This window comes from Bemisia tabaci, chromosome 7, assembly GCF_918797505.1.
Source record: "Bemisia tabaci chromosome 7, PGI_BMITA_v3".
NCBI classification, from domain to species: domain Eukaryota; kingdom Metazoa; phylum Arthropoda; class Insecta; order Hemiptera; family Aleyrodidae; genus Bemisia; species Bemisia tabaci.
In genome coordinates, this window is record NC_092799.1 from 17,982,036 (window position 1) to 17,997,460 (window position 15,425).

Genomic DNA, 15,425 nt, shown 5'->3' on the forward strand with positions numbered 1-15,425 from the left:
AATCGAGGGACGACCGGCGTTTTGCCTTGCTGAGGAAAAACGATGTATGAACAGTGGTGCGTTGCCAAATTCCCCCTTACAAAATAGTTATTTTGAGGAGAGGTATATTGATATTCCTCCTTGGGATTTTCTGACACCTCTGCATGGAGTGCGAGATGAGAAATTGCAAAAAAAAATTATTGCTCCATTTAAGTGTAAGGGCTTAATAATCTAAAAAATTCGAAATACTTTTGTAATTGCTTTCCGATGTGGGAAATTGTAGAATAGATAAGAAAAGGAGATAATTTACCACTTTGTGACGTCATCAGGTGGCATTTCCCATTTAAACACAAGTGTTTTAGCATAGGTCATTTTTCAGGTCATTTCGACACATCGTTTTCATAATTACTCCGTTTAGAAACCAACGATATCCTCGTGCCCAGTTTATTCAGTACTTTTCACTAAATCAAGATATTCATGATTTTTCTGGCGAATTCTCCGTTCCGAGTTAAGTTCTCAAAAAAACTGAACAATATTCGTGAGCTTCTCTAAAAACTCGATTTTTAAACGAGAAGATTTGGCAATTTATAAAGGCTCATACGGTGTTTTTCCTCAGCAAAGCCACATTGCCAAATGGTTCATCCGAACTCGGGCGCTCACAATCGAGGCAGGTCGTTTCAACCGCACGATCGGCATCATGTAAGCCATCATTTAAGGTTAGTCATTAAGTCCCCGATGAGAGACCCTTTGTGCATCCCATCAAGGGCTCACATTAGGGATTCAAGAAAAGTCCATAACAAGCAAAGCCATCAGGCTGTAAGTTAACCCATCCAAAAGTAGCATTCATCTCCAATACGTGGGGTCCTCTAATGATTCTGCGCTTGGGACGAGAAAAAAATAGATTCAATCATTTATGCAATCGGCAAATCATTATGCACCGCCATGCAACCATTGCAGCCATCCATGCGATCAATTTTGCGATCTCCACTGAGAAAAATTCGATCCGTTACAACAAACAAAATAATTGCCTTAACAGTTTTTCGCTACCTAAACTTAGAAAAAACATGTTGCGCATAATTCAAACTAAGGGAACAAGGATATTGCTTAAAGCCCTTCTTTCCCTCGTTAAAAAGGGACTAAAAATATGAATTACGTATTGTAGAACATTGTTGACTTACACCTACTGAGCGAGCAAGCGATGAGATCTTCTGTTCAAATCATTACGGATAAGAAATTGAAACTTACCTGAAACAGAAAAGAAATAGTCAGATTAAAAACCAGAAAAAAATGGTAAATAATACAGGCTATAATATACAGGATAGCTTGACCTTCTTACAGGCAAGCTTTGCTGCCTTGACCGGTCAAGCCGTACTATCGATATTTCCCCTATTTGGAGCTATGGTAAAGAGTCGATTATTATGGTGTTCGTTGCGAACACCGTGTTTATCGATCCTTTTCCATAGGTTTAAATTGCCGATAAATCGATATATCGCAAAGCAAGCCGCTCCACTGATTTGAATGTCAAGTGCTGATCCCTTCTGACTTCCCCCTTCATTATCGCACGAACACCTCGACACTCAAGACAAGAGAGGCAAGTTCTTTGAACTGCAGGTGTGTAAGGGGTCTGAAGCCTCCTTCTTCCGTCCGCCCGTAAAAATTGGCAGTAATTCGCGGACTCAAAAATAGAGTATTACTAAGGTACCGAAAATCTGAAACGTCATGATTTCCCTACATAAATTTTCACAAACTAATAAAGCGTATCTCTTTGAGGGAAAATTGTGCTCATACGAGCTTTTTTTCTCTGCATTGAGATTTTCAGCTTATTGCTGATTTTCAACGCACGTCGGCTAGAAGAATTCTAACTTACTGACATACATTTTCTTGATATCTCTTTATCCAAGCGGATATTTTCCACGGTTGAAAATCCTCGAATTCCACGTTAAGGATTTGTGTTTTTTGGGTAGCAAATCATTGTGAATCTTGGAAGGGTCTATTTCCAGATATTGTACTCAATTTTACTTAAGGATGGTAAAAATTATTCTTTTTCATGAGGCTACGTTAACACACCCGTATAATCACGATGCACTGGAAAAAGAAACACATTGGATCTAGAGTCCAGCCAGACTCTTAAAAACATCGGCAAGAAAAAATATTCTTGATTCAATCAGATTTAAGCTTGAATCAAGTACCAAGCCTCTTAATTTGAGCGGATTTCCTTTTGATTTAAGCTTAAATCTGCTTAAATCAAGAGTCCTTTTTCTTGTCAATGTTTTCAAGAGTCTGGACTTTAGATCCAATGTGTGTTTTTAATTTTTTTTTTATTTTTTTTTTTTTTTTTATTTTTTTTTTTTTTTTCTCTCTCTCCAGTGTGACAACTCCCTCCCCCCATCCACTGCGGAAGTGGGCGATCCTGAGGAAAGGAGTAACTTAGAAACGACTATGGAATATGGATGCGACCGTAAAATTGCTTATGATTTGACCATCATGTTGACAAACCTACCAAATGTAGCGCAAATGTGATTGGAATAAAATTGGAAGTAGACGTAAATTATCCGAGAGGAATCGAGAAAGAATAAGCGCGGGAAACGGATCGCAAGAAAGCGACTAGACGAGGCTCCATGACTTTGTTCCATCCAGATGTGCGATAAATAACCAGTTCCATCGAAATCATCCGAGCGCTACAAAATGAAACCGCATGTCACGATGGCGAAATTAATTAGTCGGCCGTTCGTTGTGCGTTTAATTTCAAATTTATTGCGTTAATTAACCGAACATTAAGGCAAAGGTATCGTTCCCTTTCGGGCCCTGCGAATGTGATTTGTGGTGCGCGATGGTCGATGGTATGCATGGGCTCGAGTCTCCTGGACGAAGAGCGGTCCTTAACGCAATGGTTCGTTCATTCATTAGTCCACGCACATGACAGAGACGAGGAACGGACGAACTGGAGCGCTCTTGTAGGCTGATTATTGAAATTGATAGACAAAGCAATAGACTAAAGGAAGACAGAATGTAGAAGACAAAAAGGATATGGAGGGATCCTATTGGTGGAAGCGGGTGGTTGCAATGGACAAAGGACGTAGGAAATAGTATAACTAACGGCAACCCACGAGAGATTCGATAGTTAGTCCATAGTCTATAAGAACCACCCATTTCAACCGATAGGATCTCTCTATACTCCTTATGTCAAATTTCAATAATATAAGCCCGCTGGAGGGCTGATTATTAAAATTGATAGACAAAGCGATAGACAAAGGGAAATTGAGATATTAAAGGAATTTGAGATTTTCTTAAGAATGCTCCTAGTCTTATCTTTGAATATTTTTTTAAAAAAGAAAAAAAACAAACCTAGAGTTTTTTTTTAACAAAAGAGACACACAAGTGTGCAATTGTGCATACAGCGTTCTCTCTCGGTAAAATCGTAATTCATCATTCGGCACAAATAACGTAGCATGAGCATTACGCTTGTCACCCCGAACAATCTTCGCAAAGCTGGAACTCTTTCATAGGGCACGCAAAACTTCCCGACGAACCGATGAAATAAGTGTTGGCGTTTTGTTTACGATGATTCGCAGTTGACAACCCAACATTTCCACGTCCGTGCGCAACTCACATCCGAGGCCGTTGCCTGTTTCCCGAGCTTAGAAATCAGTGTAATCCGTCGCATGTCACCACCAGTGTTAACGGCGAATTGGAAGCGTAAAGCATGAAAACGAGCGAGGGCTCCGCCCCTTCCTGCACTGCGCGGCCGGGGCGGCGGCAAGTGATTCGGCAGAATTCCGTCCCAATTAAACACGGGAATCGATGTGAAAAAGAAGGAAGAGCCGGCGGCTCGAAGGAGGAAAAAAGTGGATTTTCAACATTTCAACATTCACGGACCCGATGGCCATCCGATCAGTCCCACCTACCGATGCGCAAAAAAGGACGTTTATACAAGAATAAATTACCGAGAGAGACAACATGTCGGTCGTCTCGCGAAAGAACGCAACTGCATTTCGATGTTGCCGACTTTCCCGCCGCGAATTCTATTTACACCGGTAGAATCTTGGCAGAGATTTCCACTGATTTATCTTCGGATCTTAGACGGCGTTTAAGTATTAAGAAACGCACTTTTCCGATCTTTTTATCCCCCTCACTTGTAACGCACCCGTAACACGCAGCCCTACACCCTACACCCTACACCTCCCCCCTTTTGAATCACGTAACACTGGCCTACCCCCTCCCCCCCATTTTAATTGAATCAAGAAAACGCTGAGAAAACAGCTTGAAAAATTCAGGTTCTTTTTATATTTCACTAAAATGCGACGTTGCGATAGCAGCGTTGCACGGATGAAATGAAAAATATGAAATAGTGAAAATTTCCGTGAAATATTTCATGAAATATCAGAAAGCTGTGAAAAATACGAAACATAGTTTCAGGGACTAGGTATGCAACACGCACTAAATTTATACCAAAAAAGCAAAAACCAGCCGCCTTCGATTTAATTTTGCATTTAATTTCGAAAAATATTGTTCAAGTTTTTCTGAAATTTCATGAAATATTACACATGAAATTTCAAGATTTTTTATTTTTCATGAACAATTGCAACCCTGCGTGTTACTTGAATGGCCCCTCATGCAAAAATCAGAAAATCCCCAGAGAGAGCTTGCACTGGTGCATTCTCGCAAGAAATTAAATTTTTCGAGTTGATTTTGCAACGTTGGAATGGAGTTACGTTCCTTCGTGCGGAAAACGACGTACAAGCGAACCTGGAAAGGAATTCGATAATTCTACTGCCGAGCCCGATGAGCGAGAATGAGATGTAAAGAGAATTAAAAGAAGTAAATGTGGAAAATAAAACAAATATCAGCGGCTACACGAAGTGCCATTTCGGCTCGTATATGTTTAGTACCCGCAAGAAGTGCGCTCATTGAGGCTGTTCGCATACGGAATGCAGTTGCCATTTGAGCATCTGTTGTACAAATTAGATGAGAATCATTGTAAAAACATCTGCCAGCCTCTGAGTTTTCGTTTATTCCGTTTTGTATTTTAATCAGGATCCGCTTGCGAGGCGAAGGACGAACAGCGTCTGTGAGAAAACACCCCCGGTATACCGTAAAAAAGTCTCAAGGCCCCACAATTGGCCGTATGGGTGGCTTACGGGCCAATTGGAACACATTATGTATCGTTAGTAAGATCATGCCGCTATTGTTTAATTATTAATAAAGTATAGTGCGAAATATTATTGCAAGGGTTTAAAAAAATAGAGGCATTTTTTTTTTTTTGAAATCTGTGAGAAAACCTGGGGATCCTGCCGTAGTTTTTAGTTAATCTATGCACAGTGTTTCATCTGAAGGACTAGTAACCAAAAAATTAAAAGTAAGTCATCGTAGCCGGACCACGGAGAATGTCTCTGATACAAAGAATATTTCTAACCGTGGTCCGGCTACAATTAGTTACTTTTAAGTTCTTGAAAAACCGAGCATTACGCGACTCCGTACATATATAGGAAATTTTCTTGAAATCCTCTGAGCTAACCGATACTTACGTATTATAGCTTTCCGCTTTTTTCGTCCTTACGTTCCATGAGGCTTTGCGAAAGAACCTATCCCCTTCCTTCTTTCATACCATTGATTTTTCGGAATCTTCGAGCGACATCTGCGCCAGCGCGGACTCGAAATTATAGGGTAACACTTACAATCCGAGAATTGATTACTGTATTTACGCTTGCGATCTTCATCTTTGCACTCGGTTTCACTTAATAACACATCGCGCTAAACTCGCCGAGAATCGGAATCGCCGGAGGGAAAACTACCGGCCGAATTAGCATAGAGTGACACCGCGACGCCCGAAAAGGCCCGAAAACCCACCAGGACACCGGATGGGGGCTCAGGATATCAGGGATCAGGGGTGGCGAGGTTTCATAAGTACCGGCAGGAGCCCTCCATCAAACTACGTCATATTCAAATATAGGTTGGTTTTTCTTCCAGCCGAGAGGGGCCAAAAGAGTTGGAACCGGCCGTTTGATTCCGGGCCGCGTCTTTCATCAGAACGCTCATTACAATATCCCAGCGCCCGCTCGCTTCGCCCCTCCGTGCAAAAGACAGGCCTGATTTGCATACTCTCCTATTATAACCCCGGCCATAAATAATGCTCTAAGAGAATCAAAATTAAAATAGGAACGGATCCACACACGACTCGCGAGTATTAACCCCTTTCCCGGCGCATTATTATTTTTTTCGTTTTTAATTTTTGTATTTATTTCTGACCTTTTTACCGGACTGGTCCTCCGGGTCGGATTTTTCACCAAACGGCCCAGTTAGCTCCGTGGCGTTTGAAGGGTATTAATGAATCGGATCTACGGTTTCAAGCCTCGAACTCTGAAAGAGGTTAGTAATTAAAAGAGTTTTTCCCGGGGCCGAAAACGGGACGCCGCGCCGGCCGCCCGGTCGCGGGGTGTCGAAATAGCCCCGAGCGCTTCGTTTAGTCACCCTACCCCTTTACACCCCCTCATCGACAAATCACCCCTTAAAACTCCAATTTTCTACCCTGGTTAAGGGTTCTCACGTCGTCGTGGGGAGTCGTATTTTGCAAGTCCTTTATTTGGTTACCTCATAGGCAGCGATTTCAGTTTTCCCCTAACTCTCTTTTTTGATGAGCCTTTCCGGCAATATTTCCCGAGCAGTTAAAGTTTAAACAACTGTCTTAAAATTGTTCACGTTTAATGTTTGTTTTCTCTCTGTTAGGCTGGTTTTCTGAAAATGAAGAAATTCCAATAATGGAACATCGCAAGTCATTATCCGTGGCGTGCTTTGCGATACATCCATTGATCTGTCATTTTACCCCCGGAAAAATATCGACTAACAGGGTGTTCGCAACGGAAACCATAATAATCGATTCTTTACCATATCTTCTAATGGGAAAATATCGATAATCGATCATCCGCGCCTAGCCACTGGTCATCATCTGTATTTTGATTGAGGCCCCAACCAAAAGTTGCGGTAATAGACAAAGTAGGCATGATTCAATTTTTGAACCGCGCTAAGCCGAGAGGAACCAAGCCATATCAGCTATCACCTTTAATTGGACAATTTAATTTTTTGCATGGAATCGTTTGTGCGGATTCTTGTGCAAATTTCAGTGAGTTTTCTCAAAGGAAAATTCATTAAAATTTTCAAGGCACAAACGCTCTTTTGTACAAAATTCAATCGCCCATTTGAATGGTGGTAGCTGACGTGGCTTGGTTCCTTTCGACTGAACACGGTCCAATTCAGTGGCGAGGCGCGAATGATCGATTATGGATATTTCTTCATTTGAAGCTGTGAAAAAGAATCGATTATTAGGGTGTTCGTTGCGAACACCCTGTCTATCGATTCTTTTCCATTGGGTTAAATGGCATACCAATCGATTTATTGCAAAGCACGCCACGCCACTGGTCCAATTATAACAGCGGGTCTGCAACGTTGCAAATCGATGGTGAAACTACCAAACCACGTATCTCGGTTTGCGACGTCGCAGACTTCCTGTCATACTTTATTTTTTAAATGAAAAACTACGTAACATCCAGTCTTGAAAATTTCTGTAATTTTCCCTCTTTGTGCGGAGAAAATTCCGTGAAAATTTCAAGGAATGATATTGATTTGGTCTACTTCAAAAAAATAAAATGTGAGCGTAGATTTTTAAACACCGCGAACGAGATACGTGGTTTGGTAGTTTCACCGTCGAAATGGAGATACGTGGTGTCGCGCTGTGGCCATCGAAACACATTTACTGCCCTCAATATTTCACTCCCAATCCGCGATCCGGTTTCTGCGTTCGGGGCTCTCAAATCAGTTACAGAGTGTTTACCCTGCCCATATATCAGAGATTCGAAGGGAGGCATCGAAGAGGTTAAATCTTCAGATCGAGGTCCACGCCCGGGTCGCTCGAATGTTTGAATATACGGTTCGTGTGTTTTCCGCGGTGCAGCGCTTTAGAATCCGGTCGTCGCGGTAGGACCGGATTAATAAGCCTCACTGTCAGCCCCATGATAATCTCTTGCGTCAACCCCTTCGCATTTGAATGGCCGAGTGGAGCTTCAATGAAAATCTTACCTTCCCTCCCTCTGTCGTTCCTTTTTTCGTCACACGATTCGATGCGCCTCTCAGAATTTTTGAAAAATCACGGGTTTAAGACCGTGCTTTTTGGATTCCTCGGGATACTCGCTGATACAGGGTCGTTTTTCATCGTCTTACACTGATTAAAATATCCGTGTTCTTGTGTTACTTTTGGTTAGTATGGGAAGTGAACCACGAAGTTTCTGTTGATTTTGGTAGTATAGGGTTTGTGGCGAATTTAGCGCATAGGACAAGTAATGGAGAGACTGGGAAACCCCACAGCCAGCCGAAGGCTCTGTTCTATTCCCCATTTCAATACAAGATGTCGGTCACTTTATCCTACTGTGCAGAGAAAAAACGATGTAACACTAGAAAAAAAGATACATTGGATTTAGAGTCCAGACTCTTAAAAACATCGACAAGAAAAAATACTCTTGATTCGATCAGATTTAAGCTTAAATCAAGAACCAAGCCTCTTAAATTGAGCGGATTTCCTTTTGATTTAAGCTTAAATCTGATTGAATCAAGAGTCCTTTTTCTTGTCAATGTTTTCAAGAGTCTGGACTCTAAATCCAACTTGTATTTTTTTCCAATGAAGTATGGAAATGCGGCCGTTGTCAATTTTCCCCGATAAAATGTTTAACTTCGATGAAAGGTAAGAATATTTTCCCTCAGAAAGGAGGGGTTTCGATAAGGGCTGCTTTTAGGACCCTCTCTGAATTGCGACAATTTTGTTCATTGAAGATGAAGTTTGTGTCACCAGCATCGACCAGATACGAATCTTTCGATCGTTGGGCCGAAGAGAATATCTGCCAGAATCGATCTTTCTTCGGTGGCGCTGTCGCGAACGGTGAGCATGTTGCGGTGAAATTAGACATGATGATATAGCTTTTTCCAAACATTATAAATCATACGCACACGTACATACCTCCATAAATTTCAATAAATTTTATTTCTCCTAGGTGCGTCAGGTGCTCTCACCGGACCGGCCCTGAATGTTACGGCGGGTAACTGTTATTTACCGCTTGAATCACAAATTTATCCAGATACGATTGTCACACATTGCATTCGTAAACTTAAGTCTCCGTTCGCGAATTTGTGCTAGAGATGAGGCCTAACGACCGCCTTAAAAGAGGCTTGAGAATCAATGCCAAAAAGTTTAGCTCATTTTCTCTGAAACTATAGGGTACCTTTAATCAAGTCAAGGTGTCTAGAATTGCTTATTTTATACATTCCCGATTGTTATTATGAAAAAAACTTAAAGAATAAGACAAGAAAGAAGGATAGAGGAGGACAAAAGAAGAATACGACGATGAAGAAGAGGAAAAATAAAAAGAACGCAGCGACAAAGTAGAAAATCTCAAGGGTTTTAACATAATTTGCAGAAACTGCGATTGCGGTTCGACATACGAGTCGTTTAAACTGAAAGTTGGTAATTTTGCCAACGTGCGTTAGAGCTCATTGTCAGTTTAGACCCGAAACGCGTCAGTAGTTGCCTTTCTTAATGGTCGTTACTAATGTTGCACGAAAGAGCATATCTCTTTGAGGGAAAATTGTGCTCAAATGGGCTTTTTTCCTCAGTAATGAGACTTTCAGTTTAAACTGAGCTGCAACGTACCTCGGCAAAATTACCAACTTTCTGTTTAATATAATTTGAATAGTTCTGCAAATGCAGCTCCACTCCTAATCACGTGACAAATCATCCTAACGTGACTCACCAGCAGCAGTTTTTACAATCCAAACAAGACCGAAGAGCGATTCTGCCCCGAGAAGGAAGAAATTTCAGGCGAAGAATGCCGCGAGGCGGAGGTGTGCATGCGCATGGAGCGACAGAAAACCCGCCGTGAGTACTGCCATGCTAAGGAAAAACGTATTATGATCATTCGAGATTTAGATAACATGTTTATTTGTGAGGAAAGTCATGAATACTTTTTCTTGGTATTTTTAAAAACTTTAGCTGAAATTGCGACCAAAATTTTCTGAAAAATTAGAACACTGGAAAAAAAAACACATTGGATCTAGAGTCCAGACCCTTAAAAACATCGACAAGGAAAAATACTCTTGATTCAATCGGATTTTTGCTTAAATCAAGAATCAAGCCTCTTAATTTGAGCGGATTTCCTTTTGACTTGGGCAAAAATCTGATTGAATCAAGAGTATTTTTTTCATGTCAATGTTTTCAAGAGTCTGGACTCTAGATCCAATGTGTTTTTTTTTTCCAGTGTACTAGAAAATTCGTGTTTTATTAAAGGAAATTTGGCAACGCCCGAGGGCTCATACGGCGTTTCTCCTCAGCACGGCAGAATGGAGGAGACACGATCCGAGGCTTCATGACCGAGGCATTAATATTCTGAATGGATGACACACAGAATTCACTCGTATTCTAAAAACACGAAATTCGGAGGAAATGAAACTTTGGGCGAGGATAAAAAGGAGACGACGGCCCGGCGGCGGGGCCGGGAGGGAAACACGAAACACGACAACGTGTCAAAAAATTATGAATATGCTATGAATACAATTTCGGTTCGGAATAATGCGTAATGCCTCGGAAAAAATGTCCCGCGCCCCGGCTGACCGCTCCGGAGGGGGACTCCGTTCGAGTGAACGAACATTTACATACCTACATTGAGCAAACACAGACACATGCACCTCGCACCTACCATTATCTAAGAATCAGCATTTCAAAACCGGGCTCCGATGCGATTGCGTCATTTCCTCCGGCGGTCCACGAAAAACGACTTAAAAATAAATAAAAGTTGAAAATTCTCCGCCGGTAACTCGTTTCCAGGATTTCAGCACGGATGTGTTAAAAGCTTCGTCGGGCCCGACCAGAAGCATGAATCGGTGGATGTTGAAAAGCGAACGCGTCCGGCATCTGATAAGCCCTAGAGTGAGAGTGTTCTTACGGATATTAGAGCTCACTAGAAAATTGACTTGTTATGTTTTAACATCGACTACTGGATTGAGGTTTGATAAGCTCCCGCGCGTGCGGCGCAAAAATCAGGTGAAGGAATACTTTCTTGGAGCCCACCTTAATTTGGACGGATTTCTGCCGAACGGAACTATTTGCGTTAAGACATGAGCCCTGGGACCCATAAGAATATATGTATAACAGGACTCACGTCAAAATGTAAAAAGTTCTGTTTGGCAGAGATACGTCCATTTGTTGCTCTTACTCGCGGATATTTGGTATTTCGCACCATCTTTCGTGACCTCTATCTCATAAGCTGACGCTATTGGTGGAAGATGATGGTTGCAATGAACAAAGGAAGTAGGTGATATACTAACTAACGGCAACCGACAAGGGACCCCACACTGGAAAAAAAAAACACATTGGATCTAGGGTCCAGACTCTTGAAAACATTGACAAGAAAAAATACTCTTGATGCAATCAGATTTAAGCTTAAATCAAAAGGAAATCCGCTCAAATCATGAGGTTTGGTTCTTGATTCAAGCAAAAATCCAATTGAATCAAGAGTATTTTTTCTTGTCGACGTTTTTAAGAGTCTAGACTCTAGATCCAATGTGTTTTTTTCCAGTGCATAGTTAGTCCATTATTTTCCCCCTCAGTCTATAAGAACTACCCGTTTCAACCGATGGAATCGCTACACACTCCTTAATTATGTCCTCCTTATCTATTGCTTTGGCTATTAATTTCAACAATCAGCCAGCTGGAAGTAAACATTTCAACTAACCACTACATTCCCGCGTTCCACTGCCAATCCTACTGGTGTAAAAGACTTATCAGTGTATGCACCCTGTACTCGAATCGCTGATGGATTCATCAGAATATAACTTAGATAACCAGGACAGACTATCTAGAGTCCTGTATGATTTAAAAAGTTCGACAGCCCGGCAGTCTGGTTTGGAAAAGTTGGTACGTCGTTATTCAGATCTGCTGAGAGTTCGAAGTGGACAAAAAAAGGGTCATGCGACCTTATCACAGGATCTAACGACTGGAATACATAAGAAGAGTATTAGCGCACCACCAGCATTGAACCTTGTTGCCAAGTGTGTAAGTGTCTCCAAAGAGGAGAAGTTACTATAGAAATGGGTTCCGGAGACAATCGGTGGCAGAGCGAGAAGCTGTCTCGGACCTCGTCGTGATTCGAGCCGGAGGTATTCTAATTGGCTTCGACCAATATAATTCAGAGAAACAGTTTTCCGGACGAATCTGAAAATGAACTAGTTTTGAATGGAAACACGAGAAATGAGAGGATCACGACACGCTGACTCGAGCTGATGAGGCTTAACCACCCACAACGCCATCGAGGTCCTGATGCCAGTAGTCAAATCGTGGCGGGGTTTAGTCCATTGTCTATTTGAAATGTCACTCTCGCCTTCGTTTAAAATTGACTCCTCTTTACGAAGGATAAAAAGAGAGAGAACAAATGGATCGTATTTAGCAAAAAGGAACCAGCGAGATTACAAAGTTTTCAAAAACGTGTAACTTCTCCTTTTCTTTTAAAAATACTTAATACATACAGTATAAAACTTTCACAATCATTTTCCTTTCAAATTAAATAGTTTTTGGTGGGAAGTCAAAACTATTCGCTATTCTGGGAGATTTGTTTAGATAATCGTGAAGGAGTAACATTTTTAAAACACTGCAATCGCGCTGTTTCCTAATCGCTAGATGCGATCCAAATTATCGGCTGACTCAGAGACTTTAACGCAGAGTAGAAAAGTTGGATGGGACGAAACACTTGAATACTTGATACGACTATATTTTGAATTCCGGGTTGATACGATTGCATATCCACAAAATGAAGGAGAACAGGAGCTCTTCTCGGCTGACTCAGAGACTTAAACGCAGAGTAGAGAGGTTGGATGGGGTGAAATAAGGGATAGAACTATTTGGACTTCCAAGAATATAAAAGTGCATTTTCACGAAGTGAAGGAAAACGTGGTGTTCTAGATATATCATCCAAATTATTCAGTTTTTCCGATCAGACCCATCTTCGAATTCGTACAACTGAACGTTCGATTCGTACGACCGAACTTATGAGGTTCAAAGACGGATGTAAGAGGTGCGGTTAAATAATCGATTTTGTTCTGAATCGTATAAATGCTCAACGCAATGCTTTTTAGGAGAACTTATGACAAGGATGCTGATATTTTGTAAAAATTAGTGAGAACGCTTTGATTTTCTTTCTTTCTCGAAGCGTTGAATATTTTAGAGGATTACTGCTGAAGTGTTGAAATTTTGAAAAAACACTGCAAAAGCGCTGTTATTTGGTGAAAATTACTGAAAACACGCAATGTCGCAAGGCAGAATCCCTGGTAACTCGAAACTGCATACGCCGAAGAACTTCCTGCGCCCTTGTAAAATTGTTTTTAAAGTTAAAGAGCATTGAAATACAGACAATGCTTTGGCCTGCTTTGAACCTTGCCTTGAAGAAAGGCAAATAAGGAGTCTCAAACAACAATTCATTACAGAGCATACTTAGGGCAAAAACAGTCAAACCGACGCATATAAAGTTGCTCCAAACTTTCAGTTTGGCTCATTACTTAGAAAAGTCCCTGAAAAGATATGCAACGCACTTACCCTCCTCCCTCCTTCAGGATTCAAGATGTCAAAAAAAGGATTTCGTAATGCATGCTGTTAATTTAGGACGCAAAGCTTTCCTTCATAGTGGGTAACTATCAGGTAAAAATTGTGGCAATCTGCCATTATTTTGATAGGCGCTTATGCCTCCAACCTCAGGAACCGTACCGTGGTGGTGATGCTCAGAACGGCTTGTAACATTGCAAACGTAATGGAGAGGTAAAAATTCCAAAAAAATACAATGGACCACTAGACAAGGTACGAATTTAAGCAATCTGATACATGTTACTTAACCAGAATTTCACGTAGAACACGATTCGCGCAACGAAAATTACCGAAACCAGCTCCTGATGAAGATATTAACCTTTCTATTTCACATTGGTTACGCGGATTTTGAACTGCCCGCTCACAAGAAACTCAAAGCTCTACGTGAGTCAAATCGCGCACCACAACAGTTTCAGCTAGCCTCTCAATCGATCACTGTTCATAACCCACCATGTGTTGTTCAACTTATAAGCAATTTGCTATAGCTGAGCCCAAGCGTCAAAATTGAGTTTGCCAGATTTTTATATCGCAAAGACTGTCATGATAATGTTCAGCGCGCAATTTGAATCACGTAGAGCATTGAGTTTTAATGAGCGGGTGGTTTGAATTCACGCATCAGGAATCATTTAATATCATTGTAAGGAGTTGATTTCGGTAATTTTTGTTGTGCGCATCGTGTTTTACGTGAAATTTTGGTTAGAAAATATGTATCAGAATGCTTAAATTCGTACCTTGTCTAGTGGTCCATTAAAATGTGGAGCAGACCCTGGAAACGAGTGGCGCTGCCTGGCGGCGGTTGTTCGCGTGATTAGAGGCGAGCGGAACGCGCGTGCCTTGTGACCAAGCACCCGGCTCGCTCAACTGGTTCCGGCCTGGTCTCCCGTCCTAAAGAAAAACGTCCTATGAGCCATCGACGATTGCCAAAGTTTCCTTCATAATAGAGCAATTTTTGCGAAAAGTCGTGAATATTTTTCTTTATAATACTTTAGATTAGCCCTCGCTTGCCATACTCTATTTCTCTGTGGTCCTATAGGCATATTATTATTATCTATCACACAAAAGCGCTTCAGAAATTGGAAGATTAAATATCAGGAAAACGAGGAAAATAAGAGGAGGAAAGAGAAAAGGAGGAAGCGGAGTGAGGGGAGGAAAAAGTGGGTGAAGAAGAGGAAGAAAAGAGAGAGAAGACGTTCTTTGAATTCCTTTTCCCCTCTCTTCTCTTTATATTTTCTCATAAGATTCTTACTCTTCTTTTCCTACCTCCTCCTCCTCGGCTTCTTTTCCTCATTCTCTTCCTCCTTGTTTCTTTCTTATTTTCTTTTTTCCTTTCTTCTTGATTTCTTCCTCTTCCTCTTTTTCGGGTCAAAAAGATCCCATTGTGTCAGACACAGGTTAAAAAAACGAGTATAGTTCTCTTAAAAAGCGGAGGAAGAATATTCTCAAGTTGCCCAGAAAATTCATACTTCACTAGAAAAAAAAAAAAAAAAAAAAAAAAAAAAAAAAAAAAAAAACACATTGGATCTAGAGTCCAGACTCTTTAAAACAGGGACGAGAAAAAATACTCTTGATTCAATCGGATTTTTGCCTAAACCAAGAACCAAGCCTCTCAATTTGAGCGGATTTCCTTATGATTTAAGCTTAAATCTGATTAAATCAAGAGTACTTTTTCTTGTCAATGTTTTCAAGAGTCTGGACTCTAGATCCAATGTGTTTTTTTTTTTTTTTTTCCAGTGTATAATACTCTTAAAAAGCGGAGGAAAAATATTCTCAAGTCTCCCAG

General features: G+C 41.0%; 1 protein-coding gene across 2 annotated transcripts in view; it reads right to left on the reverse strand.

The window, feature by feature from the left end:
- The window catches only part of LOC109029673 (zinc finger protein castor homolog 1), a 226,252-nt gene that overhangs the window by 157,217 nt on the left and 53,610 nt on the right, over nt 1-15,425 (reverse strand). The window contains exon 1 of one of the 2 annotated variants that reach the window (XM_072302431.1): nt 5,505-5,730. The exons of the other annotated variant lie outside the window; for it this stretch is intronic. The gene's annotated coding sequence lies outside the window, so the exon portion shown is untranslated. Of the gene's footprint in view, nt 1-5,504; nt 5,731-15,425 lie in introns of those variants that run through there. 2 annotated transcript variants of the gene reach the window in all.